General features: G+C 44.1%; 1 long non-coding RNA gene across 1 annotated transcript in view; it reads left to right on the forward strand.

Moving 5' to 3' along the window:
* Positions 1-18,432, forward strand: part of LOC311247694 — a 70,191-nt gene extending 51,759 nt beyond the window's left edge. The window contains exon 3 of the long non-coding RNA XR_014620871.1: positions 18,304-18,432. This is a non-coding gene — a long non-coding RNA (uncharacterized lncRNA). The remainder of the gene's footprint in view (positions 1-18,303) is intronic.
* Positions 18,433-19,233: the final 801 nt, after the last annotated feature.

The raw sequence follows: 19,233 nt of genomic DNA on the forward strand, positions 1-19,233 counted from the left end.
GACCGCATCATCAGTGGACCTGTTTGGCCTGTATGCTAATTGCATAGGGTCCATATTACTGGGGAGGGAGGCACAAATGTGATCCTTAACCAGCCTCTCGAAACATTTCATGGCCACAGAGGTGAGTGCCACCGGTCTGTAGTCATTGAGACCTGTTGGGGAGGATTTCTTTGGTACCGGGATAATGGTAGACATCTTGAAGCAGGCAGGGACCACTGACTCCGCCAGGGATAGATTAAATATGGTGGTGAACACAGGGGCTAGCTGACACTGTTTTAATTAGTGAGTATAAACAGGGATGACACTGGTATCAGCTACCAGCCAAAAGTAATCAAACATTTCTAGCATTTTTTGTCACATCGAATAATGATCTCTCTCTAAAAACATGATCAATTATGATTATATTATCCCCCTAAAGTGATCTTCTCCAGGTCCACGTCGCTCACCGTTGCTGGTGTGTACCTTGCAGTAGTAAGCAGGCAACTCCCCAAGCCAGCCTGGTGCTTCCAGTTAGTGTAAACTGCCCGAGAGGGGGATTCTAAAAGGTTGTGTTTGAACGAGGCCTTTGTAGTTTTATGACTGTGTCGAGTTGGCTCCTACATTTTACACATTAGCCCCCATACTCTGGTGGTTCTGCAAAATAGCATTTCTCCCAAGATCATGTTGGGTTTTTAAACTGATGATGGTGACCATTTTGTTTCCCCAGTTTTTTTTATTGTTGTTGTTGTTGTTGTTGTTGTTGTTGGTTTACCCAGGAAACACTGCTCATCCTTCACAGGAGAGTTTGATTTCATTAGAAGTGGAACTCCAAACAAATACAGAGGGGTCAGGCAGGCGAGAGAGGATGTGGTCGGGTAGAAAGTGAGGCAGTAAAGAAAAAAGAAATCCTCACCCCCTTTTCCTTATAGCCCCCCCCCCCCCCCCCCCCCCCCCCCAGCTAAAACTAAAACACTAAACAGCTCATCGTAAAACCCCAGTTTATAGGAAGACAGTGGAGGCCGATGGTTTATAGAGGGTGGGAGACGAGAAGTCCTCTTGTTTTCTGTATAAAAATAAAACTCCTGTACCAGCTGTTCCTTGGGTTGTACAGCCGTTGTCAAAGTTTCACAATGGGCAGAGAGAGAGTGCTTCGACAGATGTGTTGGTGTTTTAAGATTAGAGGGTGAAGGAGAACAGAGAGCAGGACCGGTGGTGCTGTGTGTCATTATGACATCTTTATTTGTTATCACCATAGTAGGCTCTGGAATACCAAACCTTTTCTAACTCATTTCTGTATGTTTGATGAAGCGTGACGATTCACTATGATGTAGTATTAGACTAATAGCTGCTGGTTTTGTTTGTGTCAACAGCTGCACATATTCAGCCTGCTGATTTAGAATTTATTTTTGTTCAATAAATTGAAAAATCTGAGGATCACATAAGCCCTTCAGGCTAGTTTGATATGCCTTCAAATGGCAATATGCACACAAGTGACCTTAGGGATTAATCTGTGAAGAAACTAAATATAGAATTTTGAGAACTTAACATTCTATTGATGATATCACAAAAAATAAACTTAAAGGAGCCATAATCCGGAAGGAAATCAATATATATCATGCATGAGTGTAGCTGCAGCCATGTTATCCAAAACTTCTTCCGTTTACTTTGTGTGTTTTTTTTCTTTTTAAAGGTATGGTGAAATTGATTCAAGGCCATTTTAGACCACATCATTCTATATTTTACATTTGCATTTAGTCATTGAGATGACGCTTGTATCCGGAGTGGCGTGGTGTTATGAATAACTCTCTCATGCTTTGTATAAAGATGACTGTGCCAGGCTTTATTATCTCTACCAGGCGAAAGCCTGGGGGAGATCATGTAATCGGTCCAATCGGTGTGTCTGTCTGTCTGTCTGTCTGTCTGTCTGTCTGTCTGTCTGTCTGTCTGTCTGTCTGTCTGTCTGTCTGTCTGTCTGTCTGTCTGTCTGTCTGTCTGTCTGTCTGTCTGTCTGTCTGTCTGTCTGTCTGTCTGTCTGTCTGTCTGTCTGTCTGTCTGTCTGTCTGTCTGTCTGTCTGTCTGTCTGTCTGTCTGTCTGTCTGTCTGTCTGTCTGTCTGTCTGTCTGTCTGTCTGTCTGTCTGTCTGTCTGTCTGTCTGTCTGTCTGTCTGTCTGTCTGTCTGTCTGTCTGTCTGTCTGTCTGTCTGTCTGTCTGTCTGTCTGTCTGTCTGTCTGTCTGTCTGTCTGTCTGTCTGTCTGTCTGTCTGTCTGTCTGTCTGTCTGTCTGTCTGTCTGTCTGTCTGTCTGTCTGTCTGTCTGTCTGTCTGTCTGTCTGTCTGTCTGTCTGTCTGTCTGTCTGTCTGTCTGTCTGTCTGTCTGTCTGTCTGTCTGTCTGTCTGTCTGTCTGTCTGTCTGTCTGTCTGTCTGTCTGTCTGTCTGTCTGTCTGTCTGTCTGTCTGTCTGTCTGTCTGTCTGTCTGTCTGTCTGTCTGTCTGTCTGTCTGTCTGTCTGTCTGTCTGTCTGTCTGTCTGTCTGTCTGTCTGTCTGTCTGTCTGTCTGTCTGTCTGTCTGTCTGTCTGTCTGTCTGTCTGTCTGTCTGTCTGTCTGTCTGTCTGTCTGTCTGTCTGTCTGTCTGTCTGTCTGTCTGTCTGTCTGTCTGTCTGTCTGTCTGTCTGTCTGTCTGTCTGTCTGTCTGTCTGTCTGTCTGTCTGTCTGTCTGTCTGTCTGTCTGTCTGTCTGTCTGTCTGTCTGTCTGTCTGTCTGTCTGTCTGTCTGTCTGTCTGTCTGTCTGTCTGTCTGTCTGTCTGTCTGTCTGTCTGTCTGTCTGTCTGTCTGTCTGTCTGTCTGTCTGTCTGTCTGTCTGTCTGTCTGTCTGTCTGTCTGTCTGTCTGTCTGTCTGTCTGTCTGTCTGTCTGTCTGTCTGTCTGTCTGTCTGTCTGTCTGTCTGTCTGTCTGTCTGTCTGTCTGTCTGTCTGTCTGTCTGTCTGTCTGTCTGTCTGTCTGTCTGTCTGTCTGTCTGTCTGTCTGTCTGTCTGTCTGTCTGTCTGTCTGTCTGTCTGTCTGTCTGTCTGTCTGTCTGTCTGTCTGTCTGTCTGTCTGTCTGTCTGTCTGTCTGTCTGTCTGTCTGTCTGTCTGTCTGTCTGTCTGTCGGTGTCTGTCGGTGTCTGTCGGTGTCTGTCTCTGTCTGTCTGTCTGTCTGTCTGTCTGTCTGTCTGTCTGTCTGTCTGTCTGTCTGTCTGTCTGTCTGTCTGTCTGTCTGTCTGTCTGTCTGTCTGTCTGTCTGTCTGTCTGTCTGTCTGTCTGTCTGTCTGTCTGTCTGTCTGTCTGTCTGTCTGTCTGTCTGTCTGTCTGTCTGTCTGTCTGTCTGTCTGTCTGTCTGTCTGTCTGTCTGTCTGTCTGTCTGTCTGTCTGTCTGTCTGTCTGTCTGTCTGTCTGTCTGTCTGTCTGTCTGTCTGTCTGTCTGTCTGTCTGTCTGTCTGTCTGTCTGTCTGTCTGTCTGTCTGTCTGTCTGTCTGTCTGTCTGTCTGTCTGTCTGTCTGTCTGTCTGTCTGTCTGTCTGTCTGTCTGTCTGTCTGTCTGTCTGTCTGTCTGTAGAAATTATGAAAACTACAGGAAATGTAAATGTGAAAACACATCACTACCTACAGGTCTAACGATCCCACATGAGCGCTGCAAGAGCTACATGTGTTTTAGTAACATTGATGAGCATTCTGCACGAGCTACACGTGTTTTAGTAACATTGATGAGCATTCTGCACGAGCTACACGTGTTTTAGTAACATTGATGAGCATTCTGCACGAGCTACACGTGTTTTAGTAATATTGATGAGCATTCTGCACGAGCTACACGTGTTTAGTAACATTGATGAGCATTCTGCACGAGCTACACGTGTTTAGTAACATTGATGAGCATTCTGCACGAGCTACACGTGTTTTAGTAACATTGATGAGAATTCTGTACGAGCTACACGTGTTTTAGTAACATTGATGAGCATTCTGCACGAGCTACATGTGTTTTAGTAACATTGATGAGCATTCTGCACGAGCTACACGTGTTTTAGTAACATTGATGAGCATTCTGCACGAGCTACACGTGTTTTAGTAACATTGATGAGCATTCTGAAAGCAATTCTTAAAAAGATTCACTTTTAAAAACAATCTTAAATTGTATGTAAAATATTTTGTTTTGTTTTCTGTTTTTTTGCTTGCATGTCATTTTAGCCATCTTAATTATTAGTTTCATTGTGTGTTGAGTACTGACTTTTAATAATTTAGTTTTGCAATAATAATTGTTTTTGTATGTTTTTGTGTGGACCCCAGGAAGACTAGCTGGTTGCTATGGCACCAGCTAATGGGGATCCGTAATAAAATAAAATCAAACATTGGAAGTTTTCCCTGCATGCAGTGTTTGACCTGTGATATCTTAAAGGAACACGCCAACTTTTTGGGAAATTAGCTTATTTGCCATCTACCCTGGAGTTAGACAAGCAGATACATACCCTTTTCTTCTCTGTGCATGCATTCAGAGTAGGCAACACCCGCACCCTTAGCCTAGCTTAGCGTCATTCACTGGAAGTAGGGCTGCCCAGTTAGCCTAGTTCCCAACAGTCATGAAATTACACTCCTTATACACTCCAAATACAACCCCAAAAAGGTTCCTGTAAACATGTTGTGACCTGTGTATTTACCACGTGGAGATATAAAAAAAAATGTATTGGACATTTTCGTCTTCTAAGCAGAACTATTTTTTGCCGAACCACCGCTGCCTGGGCGCAGTGATTTCATGCTTCACTTCCGTCAATAATAAATAAATATTATTAAAAACCAATGTGACAAGCTAGCGACAAGACTAACCTGACTAACAAGACAGCCTTCCATCTAAAAACATAATGGAAAACTTACCACAGTCATGGTTGCCAGTGTTTCACTTTCTCCTCTCTGTGCGATGCCGATGGATGGGATGGCCATATCCTTCAGAAAACGTCTCATGGTTTGGTTACTAAGTAGCATTTAATTTTTTTCATAATAGTTATCTTGTGCAAAATGCTCTGAGCAAACACGATGGTTCTTGATTATTTCTATTGGTGTGTTGGAATCCATGTTCAGAGCAAGTAGCCATAGCTTCAACCGGTCCGGATCTTTAGTTGGAATTCTATGAAATTAAAAATTAAACCCTGGCCTCTATGATTTCTTAGCACAACTCTTTACAACACACAGAGGCATGATTGTAAAGTTGTGATTTATCTAGACTACTACTATCTGATGATATACACTTCACTCAATGAAAGTGTGTCTTGTCACTTGTCGCTAGTCACATTGGTTTTATTGACGGAAGTTACAATGGGGTTTTGGAGGTGATGCGTGAAATCACTGCGGCAAAAAAAGAATTCAGAGTATATATCTGCTTAGAAAACGAAGATGTCTAATAATAAAAAAATATATTTCTCCACGTGGTAAATACACAGGTCACAACATGTTTACAGGAACGTTTTGGAGTTGTATTTGGAGTGTATTTCTTGACTGTTGGAAAACTAGGGCTAACTGGGCAGCCCTACTTCCAGTGAATGACGCTAAGCTAGGCTAACAGTGCGGGTGTTCCCTACTCTGAATGCATGCACAGAGAAGAAAAGGGTATGTATCTGCTTGTCTAATTCCGGGGTAGATGGCAAATAAGCAAATTTCCCAAAAAGTTGGCGTGTTCCTAATTGCCAGACCCGAGATATCTTCGGTTAACTCGCCATGCATTGGCTGCCAGACCCGAGATATCTCGGGTTTTGGTAGTTTTTTCTTTTCTTTGCTATTTTTATTCATTATTCATCCATTGACCTCGGTGTTGCCATATGAAAGGATTTTGAGATCGCCAAAGTGCAATACCGGCCGTATCCTGCCAGATGGCAGTGTCACCCACCCTTTGAAACCTTATATCTAACTCTGTGTTACACTCAAATGTCTCCGGGCACTATATTTAGATGGAGCCGAGTAAGTCGCTTCATTCGAGCACTTCGAAACGCATCTGGCACACTCGATCCATAAGTTGTGCCAAATTATGTCCGGGACCAGATGGACACCAATACTAGAAATCGTGATCAGACAATTGGAATATTCTTTTGGAATACCACCGACCACAGGTAAGGACTATCTGACATCAATTTCAGCTTGATCCAACAATGTTTTCATATCCATCCAGCTGATCGGCTTCTGTAGTGTTCAACACGAATGCCGTTACTGGCCATCAAAGCATAAAGAAACGACCCCCCCCCCCTTTCATGCATTCATGATGAAACATAATACCTATTATATACATACGTTGTGCCCTATTACTCGCTTCCCAGGAATTATCCCGGCTCACTCTGAAATTATACTTATATTCACCACGGGATAGCGCGTGAGCGTATGCATGCAAACTAGGGGTGGACGGTATGGTCTAAAATTTATATCACGGTATAATTTGAAGCATAGACGGTAACGGTATATATCACGGTATCAGTGTTTCCGTTAGAATAATTTTTTTTGCCTGATAGGCAGGCTATATAAAGAATGACATCCTCAAGGCATGTAGATTTATAATATTTTTAACTTAAAACTAGGCTACTTTTGCGTATAAAGTCATTATATTCCAAATAAAATAAGTCCCGAGTCGAGACTCCGTGCTGCTCCCATTGCAAACAGCGGGGCTGGATTTTGCTAGAAGCATATGTAGCTGCAGAGCCGCAGAGCCAGTGGCTCTTTCAGGTCGTTCAGCCGTTTGGAGGGGGGGGGGGGGGGGGGGGGGGGGGGGGGGGGGGGGGGGGGGGGGGGGGGGCGCTGTTTGAGCGGCCTCTGTGACCAGACCTGAAAGAGCCACTGGCTCTGCGGCATTTCGCAAATCCACTGCTGCAGCCGTCCTCCCGTCGTTATCATAACACTACACACATATCATAATGTTTACAGCAAACTGTAGTTGATCACCAGGTATGTTTTATTAACGTAGAATAATTCATATAAGAAAAACGATAGGTAAGATCTCTTACCTTTCTCCACTGGTTAAAAATGCCAGGAACTGAAATTGAAACTTGCTGTGCGCCGCGGTGATATGTGTTTATTATGAAATGACAATTGCGTGTTGACACGCCCAGTGCGCCCACTGCGCGAAGCCTCCTAAATAACTTTTTCCAGTTTGCACATATCTATTATCTATGACTAATTCGATCTATTTTTAGGGGCAAATGCGATTGAAATAGTCGCGCTGTGGTTACATGACGTCATTGCTATTTTAGAGCTGCCCTACCGGTTACACGGTATAGTCAAAATCCATACCGTAGAGCAAATTCATACCGTTTATACCGTTTATACCGTCCACCCCTAATGCAAACATTTTCTCTTTTTTGCATCTTGGACTGAAGAAAGTCAGTGTCAAATGACTGTAGTATTGTCTCCATAGCTATAATATAGAATATAGATATAGCTCTACAAACAAGGTGACACACTCCTATCTTTAAAGCGTGGCATAGCTGCAACGGGACCCGGCTGATCCCTGGCGCTGAATGAGTTAAGCAAGTCTAACAGAAATTTTGACCCCCCCCCCCCCCCCCCCCCCCCACCTGACCCAAAACCCCCTGATAGAAATCTCACTGTAAGGAAGGAGAACTGGACATGTTGAAAAGTGTGACCAGAGTTGATCAGATACCGCAGCAAGCGAGGCACCTGTGCAGCTACACCAGCAGGCTTGCACAGTAAGATGTTCAGTGTTATCTTAACTGGAGCATAGATGGTGTTTGTGTAAGTTCCTCCAGAGAAAGCCATGTGCAGTGGCCTGATAAGAGAATGAAGTCAGTCTTTGTTGACCTGTCGTCACGCCAGCCTAAGAGGCTGATCTGACAACGGTGCCATCGTCACAGTGAAGTGGAAGAGAGAAGTATATTTTATTGTAATAATTAGTGCTCTAGCTAGTGTGTGTAATAACTACCCTCTCAATTCCAATGATTAAATATTCCTGATTCTACTTTAGAAGGTTTTCTCTTGATTAAAAATGATCACAAATCTTGTACATTTTAGACATTTCTTTTTGTTGCTATGGATGCTAAACTGCATCTTCGATGAACATGGTAATTTGGCCCATAATAAGCTCCAGACAGGCTGGGTAAATCTAGACACTGGAGACGGCTGTACTGGATGAATGGTTTATATCGCTCTCTTCCACCATTATTAACTGTAAGGATTTTTATTAGGTTATGCTAGTGTGTGTCTCTCTCTCCATCTCTCCCTCTGCCTCTCTCTACCTCTATTTTTCTTTGTCTCTCCAATCCTCTCTCTCTTTCTCTCTGTCCTCCCACTCAATCTCTCTCACACACACACTCTCCATATCGTTCTCCCTCTCTCAAACGTACAGTTAGTCTGATCTGTGGACTTAAACCTGCACCGGGTAGTTTTGAGAAGGAAAAATTACCGCTACAATAACTAACTAGTTACCAACACTTTAATATTGTTTTATAATCTTGACAGTTGACACAAATCCAAGAAATGAAAAAAAGGTTTGTATGGTAAAGGTGGTGGGAGTGTAGGTGCACCACAGCCAAACATACAATAAGTTCTCTAGTAATTCCAAACTCATACATGTCTCGGTATTAAAGATATAAATCGGTTGGCCAATTGGTCCACAAAAGCTCCCCACCCTCTGGCGCAGGGTGTCAAACAACCCAGGGTTCAGACATTTAAAATACAGATGATTTTGTTGCCGGACACATAATAATACCTAAAAAAGGTGCATTTTCCTCATGTCACTTGCTTAATTGGTCATTTTGTTTATCTATTCAATTTGTGCATACCAGCTCAATGTGTTGTAAATGCACTTCTGTTCATTTGGCATCTCAATGAATACAATGTTGGCTGTCTATCATTTATGGATAATTGGCTTATTATAGATATATTTTCTACAGATTTTAATTACATATATTAGGATTCAATTAATTATTCACCCACAAGAGTTTGTAAGATTAGCAATTGTAGGCTAAACTGGTCCTGGACTATTGGAGAACAAAGTAGAATACACAACAAAACATCTCTCACCTTGCTTTCACTGGTTTAGTACAAAACAATAATTTTCACAGAGTAGGTATGTGATTGATTGATTGATTGAAAACTTTATTAACAGATTGCAGAATGGGTACAGTACAGTACAGCTCAATACATACAATTGTTAAGGGGATGCAGACCAGAGAAAGGCTTTCGCCTTGTTTACATCAGGGTCCCCCATTTTCAATTCATCGTAACATATATGACATATATGACATACAGATAGACAGTACTGCTACATCTATACATTTATGACATACCAGATTTGCAAATACAGTACTGTTTGTGATACGAAAAGAGTCCAGAGAAAAAGTATATACATTTGACGTGAAATGAAATGTATAAAAATAATGATGAATTTGCAAGCTAATAATACCTAATATTAGTTATTCACCCACAATAGTTTGTCAGATTAGCAATTCCAGGTTAAGCTGATCTCTCACCTCAGCATCTCTTTCTACCGTAGCTTTCACTTATCTTGCGCAAAACCAATAATTTCCACGTATTCTATTTCAGAGTATGATGAATTAGCCACTTGATAATAATACCACAGCTTGAGTCGAGTGAAAACGGATGACTGACGAGCTTTTAAAAGTGAAAGTAAATACACTTGAACTGAACTACAACTGAAGGCTAAATATTGGGTCCTTCCTCCAATGGTCCGCAGAATCAGGGTTGATGTATTTTTATTAGTGCTGTCAATCGATTAAAATATTTAACTCGATTAATCGCATGATTGTCCATAGTTAACTCGCGATTAATCGCAAATTAATCGCATTTTTTTTGTCTACCTTAAACGGATCTTTTTCAAGTTCCAAGTTTTAATACTCTTATCAACATGCGAGTCAACAAATGCTTGCTTTATGCAGCCATTTAACACAAAAGGTTGACCCTCATGCATTGCAAATTTGCATCAAATTCAAAACAGAGTGATGCACAAAATAACTTAAAAGAAAATAATAATTTAAAACCATGAATAAAGTGTGCATGAAATATTAGGGGAAAGAAAACGTTAGGAACTTGATACATTCACCCACACAAGGGCTGAGTAATCACACACCCCCCCCATCTCTCTCTCACACACACACTCTCCCAGCTCTCTTTCTCTCTTGCCACTTCCTCATCTCTCTCACCCCCCTCTCTCTCTATATATCTCACACACACACACACACACACACTAGGGGTGGACGGTATAAACGGTATACGGTATAAACGGTATCAATTTGCTCTACGGTATGGATTTTGACTATACCTTGTAACCGGTAGAGCAGCTCTAAAATAGCAATGACGTCATGTAACCACAGCGCGACTATTTCACTCGTATTTGCCCCTAAAAATAGATAGAATTAGTTATAGATAATGGATATGTGCGAACTGGAAAAAGTTATTTAGGAGCACAGAGGCTTCGCGTAGTGGGCGTGTCAACACGCAATTGTCATTAGCGAACTAGCTCCTCAGCCCTGCGTTGCACACAGCTGTGTGACTTCTCTCGCGAGTCGTGCAGTTTCTATGTGTAATGTAAACTCTGCCACGAGTCCAATGGTCTAACATGCTTTGCATGCTCGCCATTCTGGAATGCACACGTCGCGCTAAAACCTTATGTAATGTTAACTGTCGATGTGCTGGTAGCCTCGGCAAGCTAACGTTAGCTTGCTCCAGCAGCTTGTCGATGTGCTGGAGCCTCGGCAAGCTAACGTTAGCTTGCTCCAGCAGCTTGTCGATGTGCTGGAGCCTCGGCAAGCTAACGTTAGCTTGCTCCAGCAGCTTGTCGATGTGCTGGAGCCTCGGCAAGCTAACGTTAGCTTGCTCCAGCAGCTTGTCGATGTGCTGGAGCCTCGGCAAGCTAACGTTAGCTTGCTCCAGCAGCTTGTCGATGTGCTGGAGCCTCGGCAAGCTAACGTTAGCTTGCTCCAGCAGCTTGTCGACGTGCTGGTAGCCTCGGCAAGCTAACGTTAGCTGGCTCCAGCAGCTTGTCGATGTGCTGGAGCCTCGGCAAGCTAACGGTAGCTGGCTACACTAGCAGCCCCCTCCCTCCCTCTCTCTCCCTCTCTCTGCTAACAATCCTGATTCGATTCTTGAACCTATTTAATTAAAAAGGAAGATATTGATGGACATTAGCTATAGTATAGCTCAGCAGCTGTAACAGAATAACAGCTGCCATACCAGTGTTTTACCCCTTCAGAAGCATTTATATAGACATTTTAAGATAAGTTAATATACCGTGATATATACCGTTACCGTCTATGCTTCAAATTATACCGTGATATACATTTTAGACCATACCGTCCAGCCCTAACACACACACACACACACACACACACACACACACACACACACACACACACACACACACACACACACACTTCAGAAACAAACATAGTATCAATGAGAGCATCAATAATACACCTGAGTGAAGTCTAGTAAAAAAAAAAATAGTTTTTGTTTTTAGTTAATCGTGAGTTAAAAAAAATTGTGGCGTTAATAGAATCGGGCGATAACGCGTTAATACCGCGTTAACTTTGACAGCTTTAATTTTTATTCAATACAAACACGAGGCAGGTGCCAATAACACTCTGTGCGTTTGCTTGAAAAGTCAGGACATTTGTATTGCCGCCCAGTGAGATTGAGGTGCGCTTGATTTCCATCACAGGCCAGTTGAATTGTGCCTTTTGGAGAGGCAGCGGCCACAAATAACTGTTAGGCGAGTTCAGTCTGGGGGCCAGAAGGAAAATGCCAAGCGGTCTGGATTTGGCCCACGGGCCTCGAGTTTGACACATGTCCTCTAGTGGCAACAATTCTGGCTGACATTTGGCATGGAGTGTGCGAAGGGGACCGTGGCTCAGGAGGTAGAGGGCTCGTCTGGTAATCCGAAGGTTCCCAGCTCCTCCCGGCAGTGGGTCGAAGTGTCCTTGAGCAAGACACTTGACCTCTAACTGCTCCTTGCATGGTTGCCAGATACATTGGTATCTGAATGTGAGTGAATGGGTGAATGTTGGGTATACGTTCTAAAGCGATTTGGATAAAATGCAGAGTCCATAACTTCAAAATGTATTCACAGAATTCAGCTGCCAACTCCACAGAGGAGGCATGTGATAGTCTACACCCTACCCAGACTAACAGTAGGGCAGCATGTGGTAGTCTACACCCTCCCCAGACTGACAGTAGGGCAGCATGTGGTAGTCTCTACACACCCTCCCCAGACTGACAGTAGGGCAGCATGTGGTAGTCTCTACACCCTCCCCAGACTGACAGTACGGCAGCATGTGGTACTGTAGTCTACACCCTCCCCAGACTGACAGTAGGGCAGCATGTGGTAGTCTACACCCTCCCCTGACTGACAGTAGGGCAGCATGTGATAGTCTACACCCTCCCCTGACTGACAATAGGGCAGCATGTGATAGTCTACACCCTCCCCTGACTGACAATAGGGCAGCATGTGATAGTCTACACCCTCCCCTGACTGACAATAGGGCAGCCAGCATGTGGTAGTCTACACCCTCCCCAGACTGACAGTAGGGCAGCATGTGGTGGTCTACACCCTCCCCTGACTGACAGTAGGGCAGCCAGCATGTGGTAGTCTACACCCTCCCCAGACCGACAGTAAGGCAGCGCAACGACCAGGAAGATAATTGGCATAACAACTAAATTGGGGATATAGGAGCAAAATACAAAAGCGTTAAATAAAAACAATGGAAAAACTCAAAACTATAAGCTAAACTAAACGTGTGTGTGCGCGCGTGCATGTGTGCGTGTGTGTGTGTGTATATATATACAGTGTGTGACTGCTTGCCTGCCTCTCTGCCCAGGAGGTTGCAGCTTGGAGCTCTGCTGTGCTCCGGTGTGTCTGCCAGGGCATCTCAGGGCCTCTGAGGAGAACTCTCTTAAAAACACTGTTTACTCAGGGAGATTTATTTAAGGTTGCAGACAGCGCTGCACAGAGGCACAGCACAAACACACACCCCTGTGTATGTGTGTGTGTGTGTGTGTTGGAAGCAGTTGTGTTTGTGCTAGGGATGCACGATAATTATCGGGCCGATATCAGCAATTATGACGTCATCCCGATAAACTCGATAACGTTATTGATAGCTCCGATAACATATAATACATTTTTTGGTTAAAAGAAATCCGGTGTGGGTGGATTTGGATGAAGGGCGCTTGTTTTTATTATAGCCTCCTCCCGTTTTGCCAGTACTGTGGTAAAACTGATAGCGTGTGGTTTAGGAACAGGGAGTTTTTCACAAATCCAGCGCTCTCTTTCTTGGCTGTGACGTAGTCACGTTACATTCGGAGACAGACAGTCGATCTGCCAATTACGTCCCACGGCTTGCACCCACCTCTTCTTCTTACCACCAATCAGAAGCTCTCGTTCGTTTATTTACCTCCGGATTGTCAGCCATTACTCTACTCGGAGCTAACGTTATCTCCCCGCCAGCCACATTGACAAGTACCAGCGCTTATACATTACTGGCAAATGTCTTGTTGCAACGAGCGTTGTCAGCATCGACTTTAGTAAAATAGACCCAGACTTTTGAACATTTCGTTCTGTCCGCCATTATGAGAGCAGAGCTGTCTGTACTGCGCTGCCGTGTCTGTGTGTGTGTGGGTGTGTGTGTGTGTGTGTGGGAGGGAGGGGAAGAGAGGAGAGCACAGCAGGCAGAGAGCACAGAGCTCCCCGCGCAGGCAGACACAGAGGCAGACAACTGCCAACAAGATTAGTTTGCGACGTTTAAATTCCTCAAAAAAAACCTCCATAATTTCTCGAGTACCGATGGCAGTACCGATGACGTCGGAGCTTATAAATACTCAAAAAAAATTTGTTTTTGATATAAAAAAAAAAATATATATATATACAGTTAAAAAAAATATTATAATACAATAAATATCGGTATCGGCTTGAGGAGCATAAAGTTATCGGTATCGGTGTCAAAAAATCAATATCGTGCATCCCTAGTTTGTGCATACACACATCGTGTGTACGTGTGTTTAGGGAGGTTTGTGTATAGCAAGGGTTGTGTGCGTGTGTTTAGGCAGGGTTGTGTGCGTGTGTTTAGGGAGGGTAGTGTGCGTGTGTTTAGGGAGGGTTGTGTACGTGTGTTTAGGGAGGGTACTAGTGTGCGTGTGTTTAGGGAGGGTAGTGTGCGTGTGTTTAGGGAGGGTAGTGTGCGTGTGTTTAGGGAGGGTTGTGTACGTGTGTTTAGGGAGGGTAGTGTGCGTGTGTTTAGGGAGGGTAGTGTACGTGTGTTTAGGGAGGGTAGTGTGCGTGTGTTTAGGGAGGGTTGTGTACGTGTGTTTAGGGAGGGTAGTGTGCATGTGTTCAGGGAGGGTTGTGTGTGTGTGTTTAGGGAGGGTTGTGTGCGTGTGTTTAGGGAGGGTTGTGTGCGTGTGTTCAGTGAGAGTTGTGTACGTGTGTTTAGGCAGGGTTGTGTACGTGTGTTTAGGGAGGGTAGTGTGCGTGTGTTTAGGGAGGGTTGTGTGCGTGTGTTTAGGGAGGGTAGTGTGCGTGTGTTTAGGGAGGGTTGTGTACGTGTGTTTAGGGAGGGTAGTGTGCGTGTGTTCAGGGAGGGTTGTGTGTGTGTGTTTAGGGAGGGTTGTGTGCGTGTGTTTAGGGAGGGTTGTGTGCGTGTGTTCAGTGAGAGTTGTGTGCGTGTGTTTAGGGAGGGTAGTGTGTGTGTGTTTAGGGAGGGTAGTGTGTGTGTGTTTAGGGAGGGTAGTGTGCGTGTGTTCAGGGAGGGTAGTGTGCGTGTGTTTAGGGAGGGTAGTGTGCATATGATAGTCTACACCAGGGGTAGGCAACCCTAGGCACGCGTGCCTGCATAGGCACGCAGGGGCATTTTCATAGGCACAGGGGGCAGCATACATTTTTTTTTTTTTTTTTTGCTTTGCTTTGAAATATTATAGTGAAATATTTTGCACTGTTGTCGCATTTATCTTGTTGAAATCCTCCCACAGGTTATTTTTACTACCACATATTTAATTGAGACCCTTTATTTGTTTATTATTTCAATTTAGCTGGAAATACATTGCTACAACATTCAGTAACATTTGCAGAGCCTTATAACAAAAACATTATTACGGTCACCATTGTGACCAGTGGGATTAATCAACACATTTTATTATTTATTTTTCTATTTCATTGAACATTGCACATGTTAAAAGCCATTTTTTACTCAAAATGTGAGTATTACCAAGTCAACTTGTGTTCTTAAAACAATGACAATAAACATAGTTTTATTAGGTTGAAATAATGTGGTTGTGTACTTATTTTTCTGTTAACTTATTATGGATTGAAAACTGAAAACCTTAATGCACAGTAACTGAACTCAATATTTTTAAGTTCTGGTAACTTATTATTATAAATATTTTTACAGTGTAGTCTTGCGATCAATCAAAACTTATTTACACGATATACCTCACATCCACCCTCCATTCACATCCTGGTGTTCTCCTGGTGTTCTCCATTAGGCCTGTAGGTGGAGCTATGACAGCACACGTACAGTACACACACTGATGGTGTGTGATGTGTCCAAAAATGAATGGGCAAAAATGTGAGTGAAATGGTCGCACTGTATGCAGCTGTTTGTCTGCATTGCACCCCCCCCCCCCCCCAACTCAGATTTAGGGTTGATACAACCATCATAATAATATTGTTAATAATAACAATAACAATAATGATGTAATAATGTAAAAATTATCATTAAAAATACCTGATTATGAGAAAAAAAATTACGATGCATGGAATATTGTTGAGGCACACTAGACAGTAGGGCAGCATGTGGTAGTCTACACCCTCCCCTGACTGACAGTAGGGCAGCATGTGGTAGTCTACACCCTCCCCTGACTGACAGTAGGGCAGCATGTGGTAGTCTACACCCTCCCCTGACTGACAGTAGGGCAGCCAGCATGTGGTAGTCTACACCCTCCCCAGACCGACAGTAAGGCAGCGCAACGACCAGGAAGATAATTGGCATAACAACTAAATTGGGGATATGGGAGCAAAATACAAAAGCGCTAAATAAAAACAAATGGAAAAACTCAAAACTATAAGCTAAACTAAACTTGTGTGTGCGCGCGTGCATGTGTGCGTGTGTGTGTGTGTATATATACAGTGTGTGACTGCCTGCCTGCCTCTCTGCCCAGGAGGTTGCCGCTTGGAGCTCTGCTGTGCTCCGGTGTGTCTGCCAGGGCATCTCAGGGCCTCTGAGGAGAACTCTCTTAAAAACACTGTTTACTCAGGGAGATTTATTTAAGGTTGCAGACAGCGCTGCACAGAGGCACAGCACAAACACACACCCCTGTGTATGTGTGTGTGTGTGTGTTGGAAGCAGTTGTGTTTGTGCATACACACATCGCGTGTACGTGTGTTTAGGGAGGGTTGTGTGCGTGTGTTTAACAAGGGTTGTGTGTGCGTGTGTTCAGGGAGGGTTGTGTGCGTGTGTTTAGGGAGGGTTGTGTGCGTGTGTTTAGGGAGGGTTGTGTGCGTGTGTTTAGGGAGGGTTGTGTGCATGTGTTTAGGGAGGGTTGTGTGCGTGTGTTTAGGGAGGGTTGTGTGTGTGTGTTTAGGAGGGTTTTGTGCGTGTGTTTAGGGAGGGTTGTGTGCGTGTGTTTAGGGAGGGTTGTGTGCGTGTGTTCAGGGAGGGTTGTGTGCCTGTGTTTAGGCAGGGTTGTGTGTGCGTGTGTTCAGGGAGGGTTGTTGTGTGCGTGTGTTTAGGGAGGGTTGTAGGCAGGGTTGTGTGCGTATGTTTAGGCAGGGTAGTGTGTGTGTTTAGGGAGGGTTGTGTGTGCGTGTTTAGGCAGGGTTGTGTGTGTGTGTTTAGGCAGGGTAGTGTGCGTGTTCGCTCCTTCGGCAGAGTTGAAATGCAGCAGGCTGTGAAAACAAAGTGGAGAGCGTGGTAGAGAGGAGGCTCGAACACAGAAACACAGCTCCCTTTTTCAATATTCTTCATGCTGATTACAACAGCCATGACCCTCTGAGAGCTCCCTGCGTTCCTGACTTTATAAGACGCAAGATAGAGCTCTTCCTGCTCGAATTCTGCTGACTAGATAATTGCTTTGCCATATGATAAAGTTGACAGTTAAAAATCTGATAAAAAAAATGCATGTGGCGCTGCGTCACTCTTACTGACGAGCAACTGCTGACAGGTTTTCTGGCCTTGGGGGGGGGGGGGGGGGGGGGGGGGGGGGGGGGGGGGGGTGAAGTGTTGGCCATGCTGTAATACTGGTGTGTGTGTGTGTGTGTGTGTGTGTGTGTGTGTGTGTGTGTGTGTGTGTGTGTGTGTGTGTGTGTGTGTGTGTGTGTGTGTGTGTGTGTGTGTGTGTGTGTGTGTGTGTGTGTGTGTGTGTGTGTGTGTGTGTGTGTGTGTGTGTGTGTGTGTGTGTGTGTGTGTGTGTGTGTGTGTGTGTGTGTGAAACTACACATACAGCACATGTATGACTTTGTGCTGTCATGGGACGTACTGTATGTGTCAAGATATCTAATCTTGTTTAGCTGCGGTTAGGGGTTCCATTCCCTGCGTAGCTCCATGGGTAGAGCAAGGCACTAACACTGCCAGGGTTAGTGGTTCCATTCCCTGTTTAGCTGACCAAAATATCCTATCACAATATTTACACTTAGTTTTGTGTTTTAGTTTTCCAGTACAAATTACAACATGATTTAATTTTTTTAATTTTTTTTTATGTGTCTTTTGTCTCACAGTGCTATTTCATTCAAAAGGGTACATTTTTAATTTATTAACTTAAAGATATACAGTATATTTTCTTATGGTATATATATATGTATATCATGGACAACCGTATAATAAAAATCCATACCTTTGCATGGATCCATGATTTCTATACCTTCATACCTCCCAGCCCTATTGTGTAGCTCAATGGCTAGAGCAAGGCACTAACACTGCCAGGGTTATGGGGTTCCATTCCCACTAGGGCTGGGCAATTAATCAAAAAGAAATCTCCATCTCGATTCATAGACCTATGCAATCTCATTTCTAAGTTATGACGATTTCTTTTTATTAAAGAAATATATATTTATTATTATTATTATTTTTTTTTTACTATTTACTTTACTTTTTAAATGATTTTATTGAAAAAATAAGAATCGTGATCTCAATTCTTAAAGAGAAAAATCGTGATTCATATTTTAGCAAGAATCGCCCCCATCCCTAAATCCCACTATGTTCACCATACAAAAAATGTAGGCAGTCATGGTACTGTACAAACGGTTTATGTGTGTTGTACTGACCGATCCTAGTTTAACGTGCCGTGTTGGTTTCCCTCTACAGTACATTAAGATACCAGCTCCTGCTCCAGAGTCTCCGGCCACCCCGAGGATCTTCTCCTTCTACCTGTCCAGCGACAGCAAGGACCAGCCCCAGGCCAGCTTCGACTGCATCCACCAGCACGTCTCCAGGTACTGACGAGAAAACAGCCAGAGGCGGCGCACTGATCTCCAGTTAGCCTCTCTTGTCATAAACATGATGACTCGATGCTTACTGGGGGAATGAAAGGGGAATTTAGAGGATTTTCAACCTGAATCCCATTGTTGTGTTGACATAAAACTAAAAAAAACAGTGTCTCGAGCGTTCTGCCTCTTCACCCCCCCCCCCCCCCCCCCCCCCCCCCTCCTGCAGACACTTATCTCAACTATTTATTCAGCTGTCCTCGAGTTGAGCCTAATACAATTGAAAATAGTTGAGGATCCAGGTTAAAAATATGCTAAATTCCCAGCGGCCTCTAGGCCTTCTTGGTATTGCACTCTGTTTTTTTTTTTTTTTTAGTTTTTGTCTGATGTGTGGGTTGGAGTTGAGTGGGTATAGGGGGAGGGGCTGCTATCGCTGGCCACACTTCAGGTTTGGAGAAATTCACAGTATAATAACTTACTAAACCCGGGCGGCTGGGTAGCGCAACGGACTAAGCGCTCGCCTACCACCGCAGAGACTCTGGGATCGAATCCAGCTGTCAGCGGTACCTCCGTCTTGGTCAGTCGTCCCTACTAACACAATTGGCAGTGTTAGCGGGTGGGAAGGCCGGTGGGGTATGTATCCTGGTCGTTGTAAACAGCGACTCCTACTGGCCGGTCGGGGGCGCCTGTTCAGCAGGGAAGTGATCTGGGGGAGAGGTGTGATCCTCCCACGCGTCACACTCCCCCGGTGAGAGTCCTCGCTGTCAGGTGAAAAGAAGTGGCTGGCTGACTCCACATGATGTATCGGAGG

Source organism: Notolepis coatsorum (genome assembly GCF_963971535.1).
Source record: "Notolepis coatsorum genome assembly, contig: SCAFFOLD_1018, whole genome shotgun sequence".
Lineage (NCBI taxonomy): Eukaryota > Metazoa > Chordata > Actinopteri > Aulopiformes > Paralepididae > Notolepis > Notolepis coatsorum.